The following is an 18,654-nucleotide window of genomic DNA, read 5'->3' on the forward strand; positions in this document are numbered from 1 at the left end:
TAGTTTCAGAAGTGCAGAAGTAGCAGCAAATGGCTTGGTTCTCAGAAATGCGCCATAACCTGAGAGCCCAATGTAGAAGACAGCGTCTGTCGTTGCCTTGCACTTGTGGAAATCAGGTCAATTCTAAAAGCTAGAAATAAAAAATACTTTCTTTGTCTGTCCATTTAAGTAATTCCTAATTACTTTTTAAAAATCCCACCTGTCTCAAAAACAACAAATAGAAATCTCATAGTGCTTAGTTCTGATTTGTATTCACATAGTTTTCCCCACAAATGTTCAGATGCACCTCTCCAACTTTTAAGCTGTCCTCAATAAGAAACACAGACATGACATACCTACTTTCCATCTTCCACCAACCCAAATGCTGACTGTTTAGGAGTTAAGAATAGCAGCAGCAAGCTGACAAAAGTAGGAAAAGGAGAGCGCTTGAAAATTAATGCTCAGATTCACAGTATTATCAGAATAGGCTGACTGACAGTTATGATAGTCTTATGTACATCTATAGGAAATTTCATTATTTGATTTCTTTCATTGCACACACTATTATAAATAGGAACAGGAATTAATATGCAGTGACTACAGTTAAATGCTAATACTTGGCCTCTTAATTTCATAGACGTTCTTCAGGTGTCATCTAAATGGGTAGGCAGACTTATCTGTATTTGTCTTTTCCAGAATAGATATCACTCAAATCAAACAGCAACAGAAGAGGATTATCTAATTTACTAAGCAGCCTGCTATAGAAGCAAGTATCACATACTGACCTCTTTTATCCTTATAGAGATCCAGGATGGCTACCACCTGCAGGAAAATAACCCCAAAATTACCTTGGTTCAACAGAAGACTGCTGAGCTGTACCCCACCTCACAAAAACAGGTCTACTACTGAAACTGAGTCCTGGGTGAATATTTAACATAATCTCAAACACAAGTAATACAACATTTCCTCCAAGAGATATTCATCTTTAAATACATCCCATAGAACACGTGCATCAGACTTACAACATAAAGCAAACCCTAACTTGAACTCCATACAAAAACCATCAGTTACTCTCTAATGAATAAATGCCTGCTAAATACAGAAGTTAAGGCCATTGTGGAATAAAAATAGAACTGAGTTTTCAAGGGTGATTTGTGACTTTTGGTTAGCTTGCAGTCAGTGCTGTTGGAACATTTGTTGGTTTTACACACATATATTCATATACACACACACACAGTTAGACACAGTTACTCTGATGCTTTTCCCATTTCTTCCTTCCTTATCTTCTACAGTTCCACTTAATTCCCTTTTTCCTTCTTATTTTCTTCCGAATAAGTTAGTGTATTTTAGGTACTTAAGGAAAGAAGAAAATAAATACAAATAATTTACACTAATCTCTGCATACAAGAACAACACTGCTATGGGTGCTGTCTTTTCCTTCCAGCAAGTCAGTTTATTTAAACAAGCTGCACTTCACCAAAGGACTGGAAAAAACACATCTTAAAAACAAATTAATTAGCCTCCTACAAATTAAAGTTTTCCTTTCTGTACTCTTAAAGCTTTTATCTATGTTTTCCTCTTCTGCTCTAACAATAAAATTGATTAAAGTCAAATTACATTTCTGTATGCATTGATTTGCTAAAGCTTTTGATACAGCCCATTCCGGATGCATTAGTTGATATGATAGATCCTGCCTGGGAAGCTGCCACGGACTCCAGACAGCGTTTGAAGTACGGTTACGCAATGGATGCCACAATGCCTGGGTAGTCAAATTATCCAGTCTTTACAACTATGCTTTTCTGGTAGATGGGTAACTCACACAGATCTCTGCTGGTGTCTGTATATAGAAACTGCGTAACCCTTTGGACAAGGCACAATTAAATATGTGCTCAGAAGTTACTATATACCAACCACAGAAGTGGTCATTGGGAGTAGTTCAAAATGTTTTACAGGAATGCTTTGATGGTATCCAGAGCAGTACTACCGGCCAGTAGCTAAACTATAATTATGCTAGCTGGATCTGAAAGTTAGGGTTGAGTTGCAAGAATTCCCTTCTCGGCTCACCCATTCCAGACCTTGATCAAGGCCAATGTACTTTTGGGAGAGTTCAGTTCCAGTGAAAATGTAAGCCTACAGCAGAAAACATCTTGCGTTCAGTTTTTGTTTTAAAATCTAGGTCACGTCACTCTAGGAACAGTGGCAGACTTTCCATGCAGGTGCAGAGGACATGGGAATACTCTATACACAAGAAGGTATGAACAAAGAAATGTTTACAAAAATCTAACTGTACAAGTTAAAAAAAAAATAATCACATCATCAATTCATTGTAAGCTTTGTCTCTGGCCTGGCTACCATCTGTGACGGGGATTTTGTTATGCAGTGAGACAAGAGCAAGATAGAGCTTTAAACACTGCCTGGAGCACACAAGCCCTATGTTTATTCCCAGCAACATATTCATAAATTATAAAACTGAAAGAGGACCACTTTGTGTGGGCTGCAGGAATTCACTTAGTCATGACATGTTCTGCCTGCTACTGCAACCAAGGCAGGCATTCAGAAGCTTGCAGCCAAATTCCCGTTTGTATTAATCAGGTATGTTACCATCATACACCTGAACAGCGGCCCCTAACTCCATGCACCAGGGGTAAGTGATTAACAGCACTCAGAGGTTTCCCACTAGAGCAGGGTCTGGTGCAGCCACTCCCTGGGCAGCAGGTCCATCACATCACCCTTGCAAGCGTACGTGCTCCATGGGGAGTGCCCACAGCACGGGCACAGACAGCAGTGACTGCCGGCCGAGCCCTCCGATGGCGTGGTGCACCTTGCTCCTGAGGTCACTTCTGCTGACGGGAGATCAGATAAAGCCAGTCAGGAGAGGATCATCCCTCTGGCGTGAGCAGGGTTAAGTTCAGCATCCAAGCTCCACTTCGATCACGCTGTTTCCATGGGCAAAGATCACAACTGTGGATTTTGTTAGGGTTTTCCCAATCTTTGATGGCTGTTTTTTTCAACCCTGCATAAACCCACGTCCAAGCTTGAGCCTACTGCCTAGGTTTCAGCTCCTTCCAATTTTGGTGGTGTGAGGAAGGGTTACCTCTATTCTTTGCTGTCTAAATTAGCTCTAAACCAGGGGATCAACTAAACAATAATTATAATCTGGAATTGTTTTTATTTGCTGTGTGCCTCATGATGTTGGTTTATGGAAGCCTGTGCACAGCATACTCCCACACCACCCTGTGTGCAGTTCCCCTTATCACGTTAAAAAAACACTGGCTGGGAACCACGATTTTTTCCCCATGCCCCCAAAGAAAGAATCCTTATGACACTGAGTTCCCTCTTCCTTTAAGCAGTCTCATTTTAAGCCCCACTATTTAAACAAAACAACACACATCTTAAGCACTACTTGATACAGTAGAGAATTATCTTGTATTAATTCAGCTCCCTCTCAGAAATGAACACTTTTTTTCCTGTCTTAGGAAGTCAGGGTACCTTACTGTGTGTATTTCAGTTCAGTCTGCCATACATTACCCTGATTAATTTTGGCAGTGACAAAGTTGGAGAAGTAATTCAAAATAATGATCATACAGAAGCATTGTATTTTACTGCAGCAAAAGCAGCACTCCTGTTTTAACTATCCTGACCTTTCATTTCCTGTGATGGAACACAGGAGGTAAAACCTGTTTCTGAAAGCATGGCCTTAAGAGTTCTCACCCTTTTGGTTTTGAATTACTTTTCTTCATAATAAATGAAAACACATACCGTGTTATACTTAGGGATACCACAGTACTGCAATAGCACCAAACAGGTACAGTAAAGGTGGAACTGGACTAGAACATTAAAGCTGTTAAATCAAAGAAAGTCACTGTACATTTCTCTTTGTCAACCTTAGAAAACAAAAGAGAGGAAACCAACGAATGCAAATGATAGGTATGAGAAATCTGACTCTTGTTTGCTGGGTAAACTTTGCTTCAAAAAAGAGTATGCAGAAATACTGAAAACGATAAAAGACATAAAGATGACAAAGGGGGAATTTGAGCACACTGGACTTGTGATTTATTTCCTTTTGAGTTTCATTTCTTGCTTCCTTCCCATTAGAGCTATTGAAATATTTTTTAGGGAAGTAGTATAATACAATGACAGTTCAGTTATCTATGTGAATTGTAAGTCATTCATGCTTTAACACCTCTTTTTAAGAATTGGCCTTAACTATTTTCAGACTAAGTATGCACTTCCTGTAATTTCCCAAAATAACTTCTGGTGATCACTGGAGCTGGAAGAGCTGCTGATTGCTGGAAAGCGGCACTTGAAGTGTCCACACAAAGATCAAGTATGAATTTATTAGAGAGCACCTATGTGAATGTCTATTGCTATGCAATTAATGATTCTTCACTGACAAGCTTCTGAAAGTGTTTTCTACTCTGCACGCACACAAACGTAATAAGCAGCACACACACAGAGAGCCCTGCCAAACAAATAAAAAAAAAACATCCCCAAAAGCCATTACATTCTTCAAGATGTTGATCACAGCTTTCTTTAAAAGATCTATCTATTCGGTATCAATTTATATTACTGTTACATATGACAAACATCCTGCTTAAATAACAACAGTGTTCAGAAAATGGAGTGATAAACCCACATTACAGTTAGGACAATATTATTTACTTAGCAAAGATATGTGATTACTTTACAGTGATGGAAGTTTCATTAGGAAACACTTTCATTGCACTGCCAGCTAGCAAGGTGTGTAACATACACTGTGTGAACGAGACTCTCATTCAAACACTAAGTTAATTTTGAATCCCATCAAAAAGAAAGTAGCGTGTTTTCTGAGCCATTAGTCTAGCTTCTTGCTTCTCTTCTTCTAAAGTCAAAGTTGCTATGTCTCACACTCAAGGTTCTGCTGTTTGAGTAGTTTTGTTACTTGTGTAATCATGTTCTAAACTGTATATATTACATTAATGTTTAAAAGGAAAAAAAAAAAAAGTGAATTAGCTTTTCCTTTTGAAGGTCTTATTTCAGGTGAAATCATTCCACATGTCAGGCACAAAATTAATCAACCAGATAAAACCACCCAGTATTCCATAAGGCCAACATTCCCAGCCAAAGCTACCAGAGAGGACAGAGCTTTTAAAACCAGAATAATCGTGTAATGTGGAAAAACAGTCTTATTTCCCCCCAAAAAATTAATGCTACAAGTCCATCTACTTGCAGTAAAAGTGGAGATGCTGTAGTTTTAGGATCCACTGCCTTCAGTGGCAATTTCAAGTTACGGATTTCACACTTTCCCCAATTAATGGGTCATTTAAGTCCAAGTCCATTCAGCGATACTGCTCACAGTACATCTCCAGAAAGTTTTGCTGGGATGTTGTGGTAGGGCAGTAGCACTGTCCCGTAAGTCAGCATATAGTGGCCAAAGAACAGTCAGATGCTAAAAGCACTTCACAGGTAAGAGGAAAGCAAAGAAAAATTGCATCAGGAAGGCATGAAGAGCTCACTAGTAAGGTGAAGAGATGAGGAGCTCAACAATATGAAGCTCCCTCCTTGAAGTGTCCATGGGAAGAGGTATTAAGGCGTTGAAGAAGACTAGCTCACTGTGACTAAAAGGCTTCTGTTCTGACAGGGCACAAAGTCAAGCCATTAGTGGAGAAGAGCATCATATCTTCAAGGAAGCTTTGAAGATCTTAATCTGATAGAGCTCCTAGCTGTCACAATGACTGCTGGAAAAATAAACACAGACGCCCCAAAACATTTACATGTGTGGGTATGGAGCCATTCTTAATTTAAGGATATACTGGCTTTACGTTCCTGTATTTAGTTTCTAAGCTATGTTTAGTAAAGATCACCGGAATGTATCTTCAGCAGGCATTGCGCTGGTCTTCCTGAATAGCAGTGGTCTCCTGAGTCAGGGTCAAGTGTGACTTCCATTAACAGATGACAAAGAAGGTTTTCTGAGGACTGAAGACCTGGCTTAAAATGCCTTATCTTCTGGTGAGAACACCTTGAGCGTGCAACAGTTATAATGAAATTCAAAGAGTGGAAGGCACGGCTGAGCTAAACACAGAACGAAGCCTCCCAGCAAGCAAGTTTTCTGACTAAGCAAGATATGTTCAAAAGAACAGAGGAAGCATTACAGTGGATGCTGAAAACTGAGGAGATGAGAAGGGCTGGACAGTACTGCTGCTCTACAACAGCAAAGTTTATGCAGTTTCCTTACAAGCATTTCTAAATTGCCCAACACTGCAGGAGTCGAGTACTTCTTTACTCAATCCTCTTAGCAACTTGGTAAAGAAGGTAAAAATAATTTTCATTTTGCATACACAGAACTAAGGCAATAACATTAAATGATTTATCCACATTCATACAACGTTTTGGAAGAGGTAAGAACAAACAGCTCACTCATGTCTCGTAACACAGCAGGCAGAAGTCTCTTGATCTTTCACATACATGTGCCACGTTCAGACCCTTCTCCTTATCTTTCACCTCAGATGAGACAACCCTCAGGATTAGCCACATGACTGGCAGACCGGTGGTGAGCCAACAGATTACCAGGCCACTTCACACAGAGAAAGCCTGGCAAGGAAGAAGCCTAGGCAAATTGTTTCCTGGCAGATTTAGGAAGGAGAATTTCAGCTTACCTTTTCCTGGGGGATGCGGCTGAGGTGGCACCAACAGTGCAGACGGAGGGACAGGCTGCATGACTAAAGGAAGCTGGCAAGAACTCCACCAGCAGGCTGCATGACCGCAGTCACAGGCACTGTGAAGGAGCTGGAATTAATGCAGAACATGCTACTGATAAAGGCCCGCTGACAGAATGAGCTAGGTTACTCTGCCACATAGCTGAGGAAAGCCAGATGTTGTGGTAAAATGGCAGGCTGGGCAGGACAGCAATGGCTTCCTCCTCTGAGGAGATAAAAGCACGCAGAGTCAGTGCACAGGCCTTCAGGCTACTCTGGTAAAAACATAATCTAATTCTAGATTATTTGAAAGTGCAGAAGTATCTAAGGGCTGTTAGAGGACACCCTTTTTCCTCTAAAGTTAGTCATAGTTGTATTTAATGGACAAATAACCACGTTCTGGCCCTTCATGGGCTCAATCCATGTTTTGGATTGGGGCTGCGACCACAGCAACTGGACACTCACTTTATTTCCATCAGCCTTTTAAAAACAAAAGCCAATAACCTGTTGTTGATTTCAGAAGATACAGCTCAATGAAAAAAACAATTACAAGTTTGCCTTGCACCCACCTCAGCTGGCTGCAGAGACAATCAGGGTACATGAGAAATTTTGTTGTTGTTCTCAAACTCCTGCCTTAATCAAATTTCCGAACAAGAGGTTAATGAAAAATGAAATGCTGTTCTAAATTCACCAACTGAAGGTGAAACAGTTAATTGGTAAATGGTTGTAATTAGCATTTCTTCTTTCAGTTAATGTTCAAGAAAGCAGAAAACCAGAGCACTAACCCTGTGGTGAGGAAACTGAACAGAGCAAGCACCGCTGTCCACAGTAAACTGAGGAGAAAACCCAATGTTTCAACTTTATTGTATTTTACTGCAAATAAATAATTCATGGCATAACCAACATTTTATTCAGTCTAATTAATGAGTTATTAAAACAAAGAGCCCCAAACAACCCAGGGAAGGAGAGGCGGGAGCTCTCACTTCCCAGCCCAACAGGAGGCCCCCCCGGCCCTGCACAGCACAGCGCCGCACAGCAGGGGGGACTTGGTCCCGCTCTATACCAGGAGGGGTCAATCATGACCTCAAACAGCCAAACAGTGCCAGACTGATTCTGAAATTAAAACATGTAAGTTTAAAAGAAAGGCAGAGACTGTGACTGCCGCATACAATGTACTGTAATGCCACAAGCCTTTGGATAGTCGGACAGCAACAGAGCTGTAAGGCAGAACTTTTCCTTTTCAAAAAATTACTGGCAAAAATATCAGACATTATCTGGTATTTTTATCAATTCTGTAGCAGCATTGTTGCTTTAATGGTTTTTCCTTGCAGCACTCTACCCTCTACAAACATAGTAGGCGAGTTCTCCAGTCAGGTCTCTTACCTCTAAATAAACCGTGCTTCAAGCTCTAGGTGGATAGAAACAAGGCCTGAGAGTAGCTGTAAAAGCAGAACCATTTTTTTCAAGCCATGACACAGAATTAACTCCCCTTTCTGTTTTTCTGATTCAATATAGTTTATCTGCCTACAGATAACTTCACTTCTCTGAGATGTATTCAATTGGTTTAAATGTAGAAGAGGCATATAGGTTTCCTTTTATTCTCTTACTGTCTCCAAATAGAACTGTCAAGCATCCTAATAGAGCAGAAAAGGGAGTTTCAGGGATCCTTGCAGCCAGAGGGATACCCACCAAACAGAACCTTTCTATAGGTTGTGCAGTGTTAGGACTTCCCAGCAGTTACTTTTTCACGGCCCTTGACTAATGCAAAGTACCAATTTTCAAGCCATCTGCCAATTCAGATCGGTTCAGAATGGTGCAGAACTGTTTACGGAAAACATGATCCCAGTGAGCTTCGCGAGGCACGAGGTGTTTCAAATTCCCGCTGCCTCCCCTTGAGGGGCCTTGCACCCAGCTTTACTCTGTCTTGCAGTACAGATGCAGAGTTCTTGGGTTGCTTCTGTAACATTTGAGCCTGCCCACTGCAAGCATACACTGTTTGATTATCCCATTACCGCTAGTCCAAATGTGTAATACAAAACTTTCAACCTGAAAGTATTTAAATGCACAAGTTAGAATAATGCCTGCTTCCTCAAGTAGTCATTGATTAGCCTCTACCTTTGCCTCTTATATATAAATGTTCTTTCAGAACATACATTTGGAAAGAAGCAAATATGACAGATCATGGTCCTCCCTATCTCAGATTCCTCATTTCATCTTTTTTGAGAATAGTATCACCTCCGAGGTACAAAGGCAAAAAAGAAAGAGGTTTTCCAGAAACTGGAAGTCCTGATTTTTTTTCCAGTTCCACTCTTTTCCATTCTCCATCCTATACTCTGAATAATTTCATACAGGCATCCAGTAAGTTCACGAACTTGTTTATGGCATCTTCAAAGTCACAACTTAATGAAACTACTAATAAGCAGGTAAATACAAGGTGAACTGGACAAGAGCGAACACTGTCACTTCTCACCAGTGAACTGGTCTCAAGGATGGCAAGCTGAAAAAAAACCACAAAACAAAAAATCATTGGCTGCACCCAAAGACAGGTTGGAGGTCAGGTCACACAAGAGATGAGCAAAAAATTTACCAAAACTTCCTTATTTTCAGTATTGCTTCTTTAAACTAAGCTAGCTGAGGTGAATGCAGCTGCAGAACAAAGCACTCAAAACATCTATCCAGACTGATTCAATTAACAGTTGACATGCTGTACTTAAGCTGCTACAAAGTACTAGATTCAGCTAATCGTTTCAAAAACAAATGTGAAGGCTGTTCGTATTGCTGCATTAATCTGTTCCTGCAGAGTAGAGTTATGTAACTGAAATATGGCACACACTGAGTTGACAGGACCCATTTAAGCACATACTACTCATTACACATCCCTTGAGTGTAACAGAGGGCATGAATAATAGCTTCAGCTAAAGTCAGCTGGTAGCAAGATGGACATAGATGCTTAGCTCTTCAATATGCAGAAAGTAAGGCCACAGCACTAGAATATGCTTATAAATGTGGCCAGTTTCCTTTTTGCTTTCCAAATTTGTACTTTTGACTGGGAAAAAATATTAATAAACGCTATAGGACATTTTAAATACTAATTAAAAGGAGTTAATATCAAAGACTAGAAGGACAAAGATTTATTTAGAGTTCCACAACATACATGTCAACTCAGCATCAAATTGAGCTTGAACACAGCAATCCCTGCAAAAACCCAAGTATGTAAGTGTTGCTTGTGCTCCTAGAGGCTGCTTGAAATGGTTTTTCCAACCCCATTCATTTTCAACCAATAGCACTAATAAATGCATTCAGTACAGTTTTCAAAAACTGAAGCTGTCCCAAAATGGAGCCAGAAAGAAAGTCAAATAATAACCAGCAACTTCCACTTCAAAAAAATTCAAAGCAAAATAAACTCCTGAGCATCTGAGTTTTACTAGCTGATGTAGAACTGAACCCATTTGCTCATTTTCAAACTTAAAGAAATTATCAACTGTTCTGTGGCAGACAGAACAAAAGAATTCATAAAAGGGTAAGATAGTAGAGTACCGTATTTTTGAGGCATTTATGCTTCAGTTTAAAAGGGTTTGGTTCATAATGGTCTATTTATTAAAGTTTGCAATTTATAAGAATAAAAATCTATGCAAGAAAAGAATCAAGAGTCTCAGGTTTGGTTATGAATGCATTTTGCTTCAAAAGCCTTTTCAAAACATTTGCTAAACAGGCATATTTAATTTTACTAGGAATAAGATAATGATTAACACAAAACCAATGCAAGTTAACATCATTAACAAGCTCTTTCCCTGGCCATACATTACTATTAATACGAATGGAAACCCACCAGATCAGCACTATCCTCCCCTGACCATTCCCTTCCAAAATGACCATTGCCAATTCCTGCAGGGTTTTTTTTAATTAAAATTCATATTTGATGAACAAAATTTGCTCATAGATGTATCACTCTGAAATACTTCTGCCAGGATTAAATGTACTCACTAATGCCTTTTAAAACTTAACATCAGCTTCCAGACCTACAAACTTATTATTTCATTAATTGCTAGAGTATGCAAATTATCTGAAACAATGCAAAGCACAATGGCCATAAAATATTGTTCTATCCAAGGCACTTTTAACATCAACACGGGCTAATATTTAGCAACCAAATAAATACAGTGAACATCTATGTTAATTTATTAAGGTGGAGAAGGCTGTGGGCTAAGGGGTTGGGAGTGAGTTCTTATGTTTTCACTTCAGAACATATGCAAGTTTTCATTGTAACTAAACCCCATTAAAAACCACCAACACCACCCCAAAAAAACCCCACCTAAACCCACACACAAACACACACAAAAAGAAGGATCTCAAGACAAAATGAAAATAGGTAACTTACAAATTTAAGTACTGGTCTGATGCACATGGATTTCTTTTTAAAGCAAGTGCTGCCTTCTTAGACATTAATGGTTCTCTGGAAAAATACATACCAGTGCTCATCAAGGGTAATAGACAAGTTAATGTGGATTGACTTGCTTCTTCCTACATAAAAAAGAAGCAAAGCCTCGTGTGTTTTACTGATTGGAATCAGCCCCTTTGGGAGGAGACTCTTCTGCCAGCACGAGCCAAGATTTCCAAAGGCAGCACCCTGGGCAGTCACAGGTCCTTCTCAGGCTGCTGCCTCACCAGGCACCACCACCCTCAAATCTGCCAGCATCACCACTCATGCAATTGTTCCCAGGAATCTGGAATGATTTAAGTATTCTTAACCTGCAAGTCCTTCCTTAAGTGAGTATTTTGACTTGACAGGGTCGAAGTGGTTATACATGTGCAATAACACCAGCAAAACTAAGGGAACGGTAAGCCTCCAGCAAAAAGAGAGGTGAAAATAGCTGTGCAACGGCCCCTTCGTCTATACTGCAGTCAGAAGAGGACATTGCATTAACCACAGCCTAACCCCAGACATCATTAACATCTCAGGGGAAAGAAACCCCTTCTCTGAGGGCTTGACAGCCTTCCTGCAGGGAGAGCCGATGCTTTGTGTGCCTGCCTTTTCCTGATTACAAGAATCCTGTTGAATGTGCCTGGTCCATATAGCTGCTTCACAGAAGCAGCAGGGACCAACAGGAACCTGACAGGGCTTCAAGTTCAATTATCACTTCAGCAACATTTTACTTGGAAATCCATGATCTCAGTATTTTCCCAGTCCCCAAAAGAATTAAGGTTCTGCAAATGCTATGCACAAAAGACCTTCTATCTGCATAAAACCAGAGTGGAGCACAGGAGAGTCACAGAAGAATTCTTCCTCATCCTTCCTCTTGCACTGATTTCCAGACAGTCAGTGGGGTGATTTAAACAGAACCTGGGGTGTTCTGTTTAAATTTTATGCTGAAGTTTTGCTATAGCTTCCAGTGATTTCACTTGCTGTGAACTCTTCCACCAACTTCACTGGAAGGAAGGCTGTACCCTGAAGATTCTCCAGAAAACTGAAATGAGCTTTAGCGAAATAATTCAAGGAAGCATACTCCCTACTACACCTAATTACACTTGACTTTATTCTTAAGCTATCGTGACCCACAGCCATTCTCAATTACACACAACGGAAACATGAAAGAAACCTGGTGGGACAATTTGAGATATTCGAGACAGCTTACCAAGAAAACAAAAAACCCCAAAAACCACTACAGCAGATAAAACAGTATCTAGTTTATTACATATAGAAAGAGATTTCCAGAATTTACAAACACCCACATTTTCATTCCAGGGAAAGAGTCAATTTGAAAAGTTCACCCTTTTTTGTTTCCATTTTGTTTTGTGGTTCTCTGTTGTTTGTTTTTTCTTTACAATATATACAATGGAAGACTTTGATTTCTTTTTTTCTGATTTTTTTTTTGTCAGTTCCTGTGCAATTGATGAATTCAAGTTGACATTTGTAAATACCATGTACAGTAATGTTTGTCTTCATTGTAGTTAATACAGACTAGTATTTTACAAGGAGTACAAAATTATTTTTCTTTTGGAAAGAACTCAACTCAACTCAACATCAGGGTTATCTTACAACTGATAGTATCAGTAAATATGACTGTACAATCAAGGCCCAGGGACCAATGACTCATATTATATTATTTTCTGAATTACAATCTTAAAACAAGAATAGTACCCTACTCTATTCTTAGAAGCCTTGTTTTAAGCAGGTTTCCCACTCTGTTTACAACAGAATATAGTATACCTCAGTTCCACATCAAAAAAGATGTGCTGTAGGAAAAGTTACATTTTAATTAAAAAAGTACATGTATAAATCAAAACCTATGTTAAATATTTAATACTCTTCAACCAACATTAAGTTTTGTATGTAATAATTTACAATGATGATTTGTCATACAGGTTTTCAGCAGCAAATGAAGTTGTGTAAATGTGCTAGTAAAATACCCATTCTCACCATGACATAGTGGTGGGCACATCAGTTCATTGTGGCCAGCTAAGTCCTTATGGTAGAGGATGAAGTAAGAGAGACTCATTGTCCAGGTGTCACAGTGCTTCTGCTTGGCACAACACAGGATGTGCAGCTCAGTCAACTAACTCCTGAGGTTTGTGTAAAGTAAACAAACTGAACTGGATGCATCGTACCCATTTACAGAGGAAGAGGAAGGGGAGGAGGAGGTGAGGTCCTAGTTGTGATAGCACGAAACATTTATAGTCTTGATACCCATGAGTTAAAAGAAGGATTTGCTGAGGTTGTATAGGTCATCATTCTGAAAATGAAAGAGAAAAAAAATTAGCATCATGGGCACTCTGAAAGCTTTTCTTTATTTCCCTCCCCTCCTTTTTTTCCTTCCCCCCCCCCCTTCAAAAGAGTTATCATCCAAACTGAAAATGTTAGCACCTTGAAAAATTACGGCATACACAGTTGAACTGTACTAAAGCATCTGAATCCCAAAAGCATTTAAAACAGATGTTGGCAATAAAATTCAAAGCAGTCAGAAATACATTTAAAACTTGCAAGAGATTCACCTAAGCAGAAACAATTTAAGTGTCCATACTGATTAACTCTGACAAGCTCCTGTGACAAGAGAAAGAAAAGCTCAAACCACTAGCCTGCTGTTGGCGTTTTTACCCACTATGAGAAAGATTCGTTAGGTATCAGGCCTCCTTGTAGGACTTCCCAGCCACCTGCAAATGTCACAGTTCGCATGAAAACAATAACCAAGGAATGGAGCATTAGGGGTGCAGCATTACCGTTCCCTATTGACTAAGGAGAGTTACAAAAAAACCCCAAACAACTGTATCCAGAAAATCCTGTTGAAGTCCATGAATGTATCTACATTCTGCTTCTCCCTCTGCGAGAGGACTGGGTGAATAGCATGGTCCTGCAGCCCTAATAATGCAAATCACAGGTTTACTGGCGAACGAATGCCAGAAGCTGCCTTTGACCCTGTCTCCCCAAGTTCTCCCGCATCTCTTGGCTCCAGCCTCCCTGATCTAGCACATTGTGCAACTGTCTCTGTCAACAAGTCCTCTCAACTCTATTTTCCGTTGATTTTACACAGGCAGACCATCAGTACAAGGGCTCTGATCACAAGTGATGTAGTAGTGCACAGCGGGGTGCTCTCTTGGCGCCAATCTGCTTCATGCTGCCCATCCCGTGGCAGATGCTTCGGCCCCCAGCGGGGAGCAGTGTCCCTACTAGATGGCACAGGGATGAAGCTACAGGACAGGGTGCCATCGGGTGCCCCCCCGCTGCACCCCAGGCCCTGCTGCAATGGCTGGGCACACACACACAGGACACGTCTCCCGCTAGCCACCAGTGTCAGTCCATGTGCCCACCGGGCAGCCACACGTGCACGCGGTCCCTGAGCCACCGCAGACCACAGCCCCGTCCTCCGCTCCTCGCACTACAGTCGCATGCAGCCATACCCATGGGGGACTGAACAACACAGTGCTGAAATGAATACTATTTTTGTTTTAACTGGGGTTAGAGGACTGCCATCATTTACATTTCAGGAGTTCTGCCTAAAATCTGATGAAGCAAGACTTAGATTTTACATAAAAGTGTGTCTATTTCTATATTTGATATTAACTATGCTCCAGAAAAGATAGGTAAACAGTGCATTTGCCTTAGTACAAATAAAGGCTTCCCATAGACACACTGAAGTAAAAAAACCTGAAAAGACCTCCTGTCCTATATTCTTTAATTGCCCAAGAAACAGAATTTACTTTGTGTGGTCCTTCAAGTGAAAGGAAAGCCTATCCCTGCAAATGATGTGTGGTATGCTGTGAAAACTCCCCGGAGAATTAACTCACAGATCTCTTATTTACTTTCAACTTTCTTCTGCACTCACATTGCGATCTACTGGAATGTTCCTACCCAAATATCTATATACAGCTTCACATAGCTTTGCAGCTTTTAGCTATGTTGGACCTAAAATTAGCCGGTAATGCCATACTTTATTAATAAGACACGCAACAAAGGAGAAATGGCTTCATTTACATGGAGGAGCAAAGTGCATGTGATTTGCGTGCTGCATATCTGAGGCGGGTGTTTCACACCCAGCTCCGCTGAGCACGGCCAGAGGAGCAGTTGGGTGCCCACCAGCAAGGTCCCACAGCCTGACCTGCCCAGCACGTACAAGGCAAGCGGAAGGAAAGCAAGGAACATCACCAGACCTTATTCTGCTAAGAGATTTTAAGTACATAAGTAATATTTTGCAGTATCAGGGCCAAGTATTACGCCTCTTCACTAGTATTCAGGTCATCTAAACTCAAATACATCATGTATTGAACAAAACGGACTGTCTGATCCAATTCCTCACCAATTCAACCAATATGGTCAAGACGACATCGCAACTGCTACTAGCGGGCGTTCATTCCTGGATTCAGAAGTCAGAAGAGCAAAGGAAGAAAAAAAGTAACAAGTCTATTTGAAAAACAAAATGTTTCCTAGAGGAATCCACTAAGAAAATAATACTGAGGAAACTCACAGAAACACAAACACTCCGATATTGAAGTCCTGCACACGTGTAAAAGGAGTGAAAAAACACAGCAGGCTGAAATATCCAAGAGTTTAGGACTTGGGATGAAGAGACAGAATCATGTAAGACATGAAATGGTACAGGTTGCGTTTCATACAAACTTCAGCTGCATATATAACAGGACGTAGGGGCAAGGAGCAGTTTCAAGCTTGTACGTACACTTCCAGGACCTTCAGCAGTACAACATGGAAATCTATCTGTCATCAAACCCTTTGATAACAAAAAAAGTATTGGTAGCTTTTGTTTTCTTCTAATTTCATGAAGGAAAAAAAATTTAGACTCTTTGGTATGGACTGTCTGAAATTATGGATTGCAATTACTTGTTTTCACATCCCCAATTCCTCCGACAAATCTCTTTGCACAAAATAAAAATTATGTAACTGAGAACGATAGCCCATGCTACTATTACAGGACAGTGGTGCCTGTTTTGTCTGAATGCACAGAGATGCCTAGAAAACAGCCATTCTGACCGCAAAGCTACTCCTCCAAGGTCACTGGAAATACATATGACCTACAAGGTCTTGGGATCCACAAAATTCTTGCTTGCGCATAACTTACAGCCAAAAGCCTCATCCTCAATTTTAGCATAAAAATGTTCTTTGCTGGTCTTAAAAGAGTATTTCTGAAATTTTTGACAAAGTAATCTGAATCTCCTCTCTCCTCAGTGAACTATTACAGTATGCTTCAAGGCATAAGTACCTTATTCGGAATTGGAAGTCATCAGCTGGATACCTCATTGTTTCTTATCAACAGCCATCAGCATTTCCTTAACAACATACAAAAACAGTGCTGAGGACAAGTGTTTTAATAGCTAGTGCTAGAACTGCAGCGAGCTGAGGTAAGAATCATTAAAACTACTGACATCACTGCTGGCAACCAGAGAAAAGGGAAAACCTGTGTTTAATTTATTTCCTATTCACCACAAGTTTCAGCTGTAGTCCCCAATAATGCAGTCTGTGGTTGACTTTATGGAAAAAATTAGTGATGCAAGAAAAATGTTCTGAAACAAACAAGCATCTTTAAAAGTTACTACAAGGTACCTTTGACAAGTAGTCTTGGCTCAACATCTGTTACAACACACATGCAGATAACACTCACACATGCTCCAGCTGGCAACACTTTCTTCTCAAATCTATTAGTCCAGGCTGGGTATGACACAGCTAGCTGTAGTTCCTATTACAACTAAAGTCCCATTCTTAAATCCAGTAGCTAAAAATAAGTTGATACTTCATTTTATTTCCATTATCAGGGAGCCGGAGAAGGAGTACTTAAAATTTGAACTCACTAAGAGCAGAGTGTCTAGACAACTCAGTAATAGATCTTTCCTGAAGTTAATTGAATTTTCATACATAAAATAGATGTGTTGTTAAAATACACTTAAAATATAACTGTTGCTCCTTTCCTTACGTAACCAGGGAGGAACAACTACATCAAATGAAAGTGAAAACTCAAGCAATCTTCAAGACTTCCCAGTACCAGATTAAACTTCTATTTGCTATTAAGGGTCAGTAAAGTGTCTCGTCCCTAAAACACCAATACAAATGCCCTTCCAAAGGATCATTTCATTTCAAAATGAGTAAAATAATGCAGAATTGCTGTTGAAGCTCCATGATCACCTCAGCAAATAAATGCAACTACTTTGTCACTGATTAATACACCAAGGCAAAATGCAGCTCCTACACATCAGACCTGCTTAGTACACGGTGACACCTTTCCAGTGCTAGCGGGATACCTGTTTAGGAAACAATTCTACAAGCAACAGAGCCAGGTCAATGAAAAGATGACTCCTGACTGAAGAAAACACAGATTTTCCAGCTCTACCAAAGGAGGATCATTTCCCAACTCTGCCATCCACCTTGCTAAACCAAATGTATTCTCCAAAACTGTACCTATGCCCCCAGTGCCTCATTTGAAACAACAAACAACAAGGACTGGTTGAAGACTCCCTGTCAATGTTCCTGGTTATAAATAAAAGGTTTTGAAAACAAATGCATTTGTTGTTTACTTCAGGATCATATAGAGTATCCTATTCAGTGTAGATTAAACAGCAATTTACTGCATAATGAACACATCTACCTAGGAAAAAACAAAAAGCTCAGCACCAAAAGCTCAAAATAAAAAGATAGCCATTATGAAAATACACCAGCCGACTCCTGCAGAATCTCACAAGTCGGGGTCTGCATGCAGTCTGGTTGCCCTTTGTCTGGGCAGGTATAACCAAGTGTCTTTACAAAGTAAACAGATTAAGTAGTCCTGAAAAGCTCACTTACAGCTCTTGTTTTGGTGACATTTGCATGAACCAACACCTAATTATAATGAAACTGTGCACACCTACTTAAAAGCAGAATTTATCCACGTTTTTGTGTTCACCACGCTGATAATCACAAGTAGTGTCTGTTTACATTTTTCTTGGCATTTCTAACGTGCACAGATACAGCAAGTATCCCATTTGGATAAATTAAAAACATCTACCAAAATTTAAACTAGCTCAAATAATTTCCTTTCAAAGAGATGCAAATATGTTGTACAGTTCCCCCAATCTCACATGTACCACTGAAAGAGCAAAGGAACGCAAGAATAAACAATGGTTGCTGTAGTATGTTAATTGCAGCCTGAGTACTAACAAAAAGAATTCAACATAGAACTGAAAAGTAATTACAACATTGCCATTTAACTTGACAGGGTATATCCACATTTAATAAGTCTAGATAAGCTTTTCTTCATTGTATCCCAAAATGCCTATTCCAGCTTTCTTGTGAATGTCTTAAGTGAGGAATTAGATTATTTGGTTTCACCAAGTCCTTTCCTATCAGGCCAAGTAACTGGACTTGGTGCTTTCATCCCCTTTTTCTTCTTCATATAGATGATGGAGGAACCTAAGGACCAGTAACAGATGGTACAGTCTTTCTGCTGTGAGTTTAGACAAAATTCACTCCCTTTATGTATAGCACTGCAAAAAGGTCATCCTCACCACAGAGGAAGATCTTGCTCTT

General features: G+C 40.0%; 1 protein-coding gene and 1 long non-coding RNA gene across 2 annotated transcripts in view; both read right to left on the reverse strand.

Moving 5' to 3' along the window:
• On the reverse strand, positions 1-6,863 carry LOC119156446. Its single transcript, XR_005107141.1, has 3 exons — positions 6,615-6,863; positions 765-801; positions 1-130 (listed from the first exon to the last, which is right to left on the reverse strand). It is a non-coding gene; the product is annotated as an uncharacterized LOC119156446 (long non-coding RNA).
• Positions 6,864-12,318: 5,455 nt separating this feature from the next.
• Positions 12,319-18,654, reverse strand: part of IRS1 (insulin receptor substrate 1) — a 54,238-nt gene continuing 47,902 nt past the window's right edge. Inside the window, 1 exon segment of the mRNA XM_037407067.1 lies at positions 12,319-13,384. The gene's annotated coding sequence lies outside the window, so the exon portion shown is untranslated.

This window comes from Falco rusticolus, chromosome 13, assembly GCF_015220075.1.
Source record: "Falco rusticolus isolate bFalRus1 chromosome 13, bFalRus1.pri, whole genome shotgun sequence".
In the NCBI taxonomy this organism is placed as follows: Eukaryota; Metazoa; Chordata; class Aves; order Falconiformes; family Falconidae; genus Falco; species Falco rusticolus.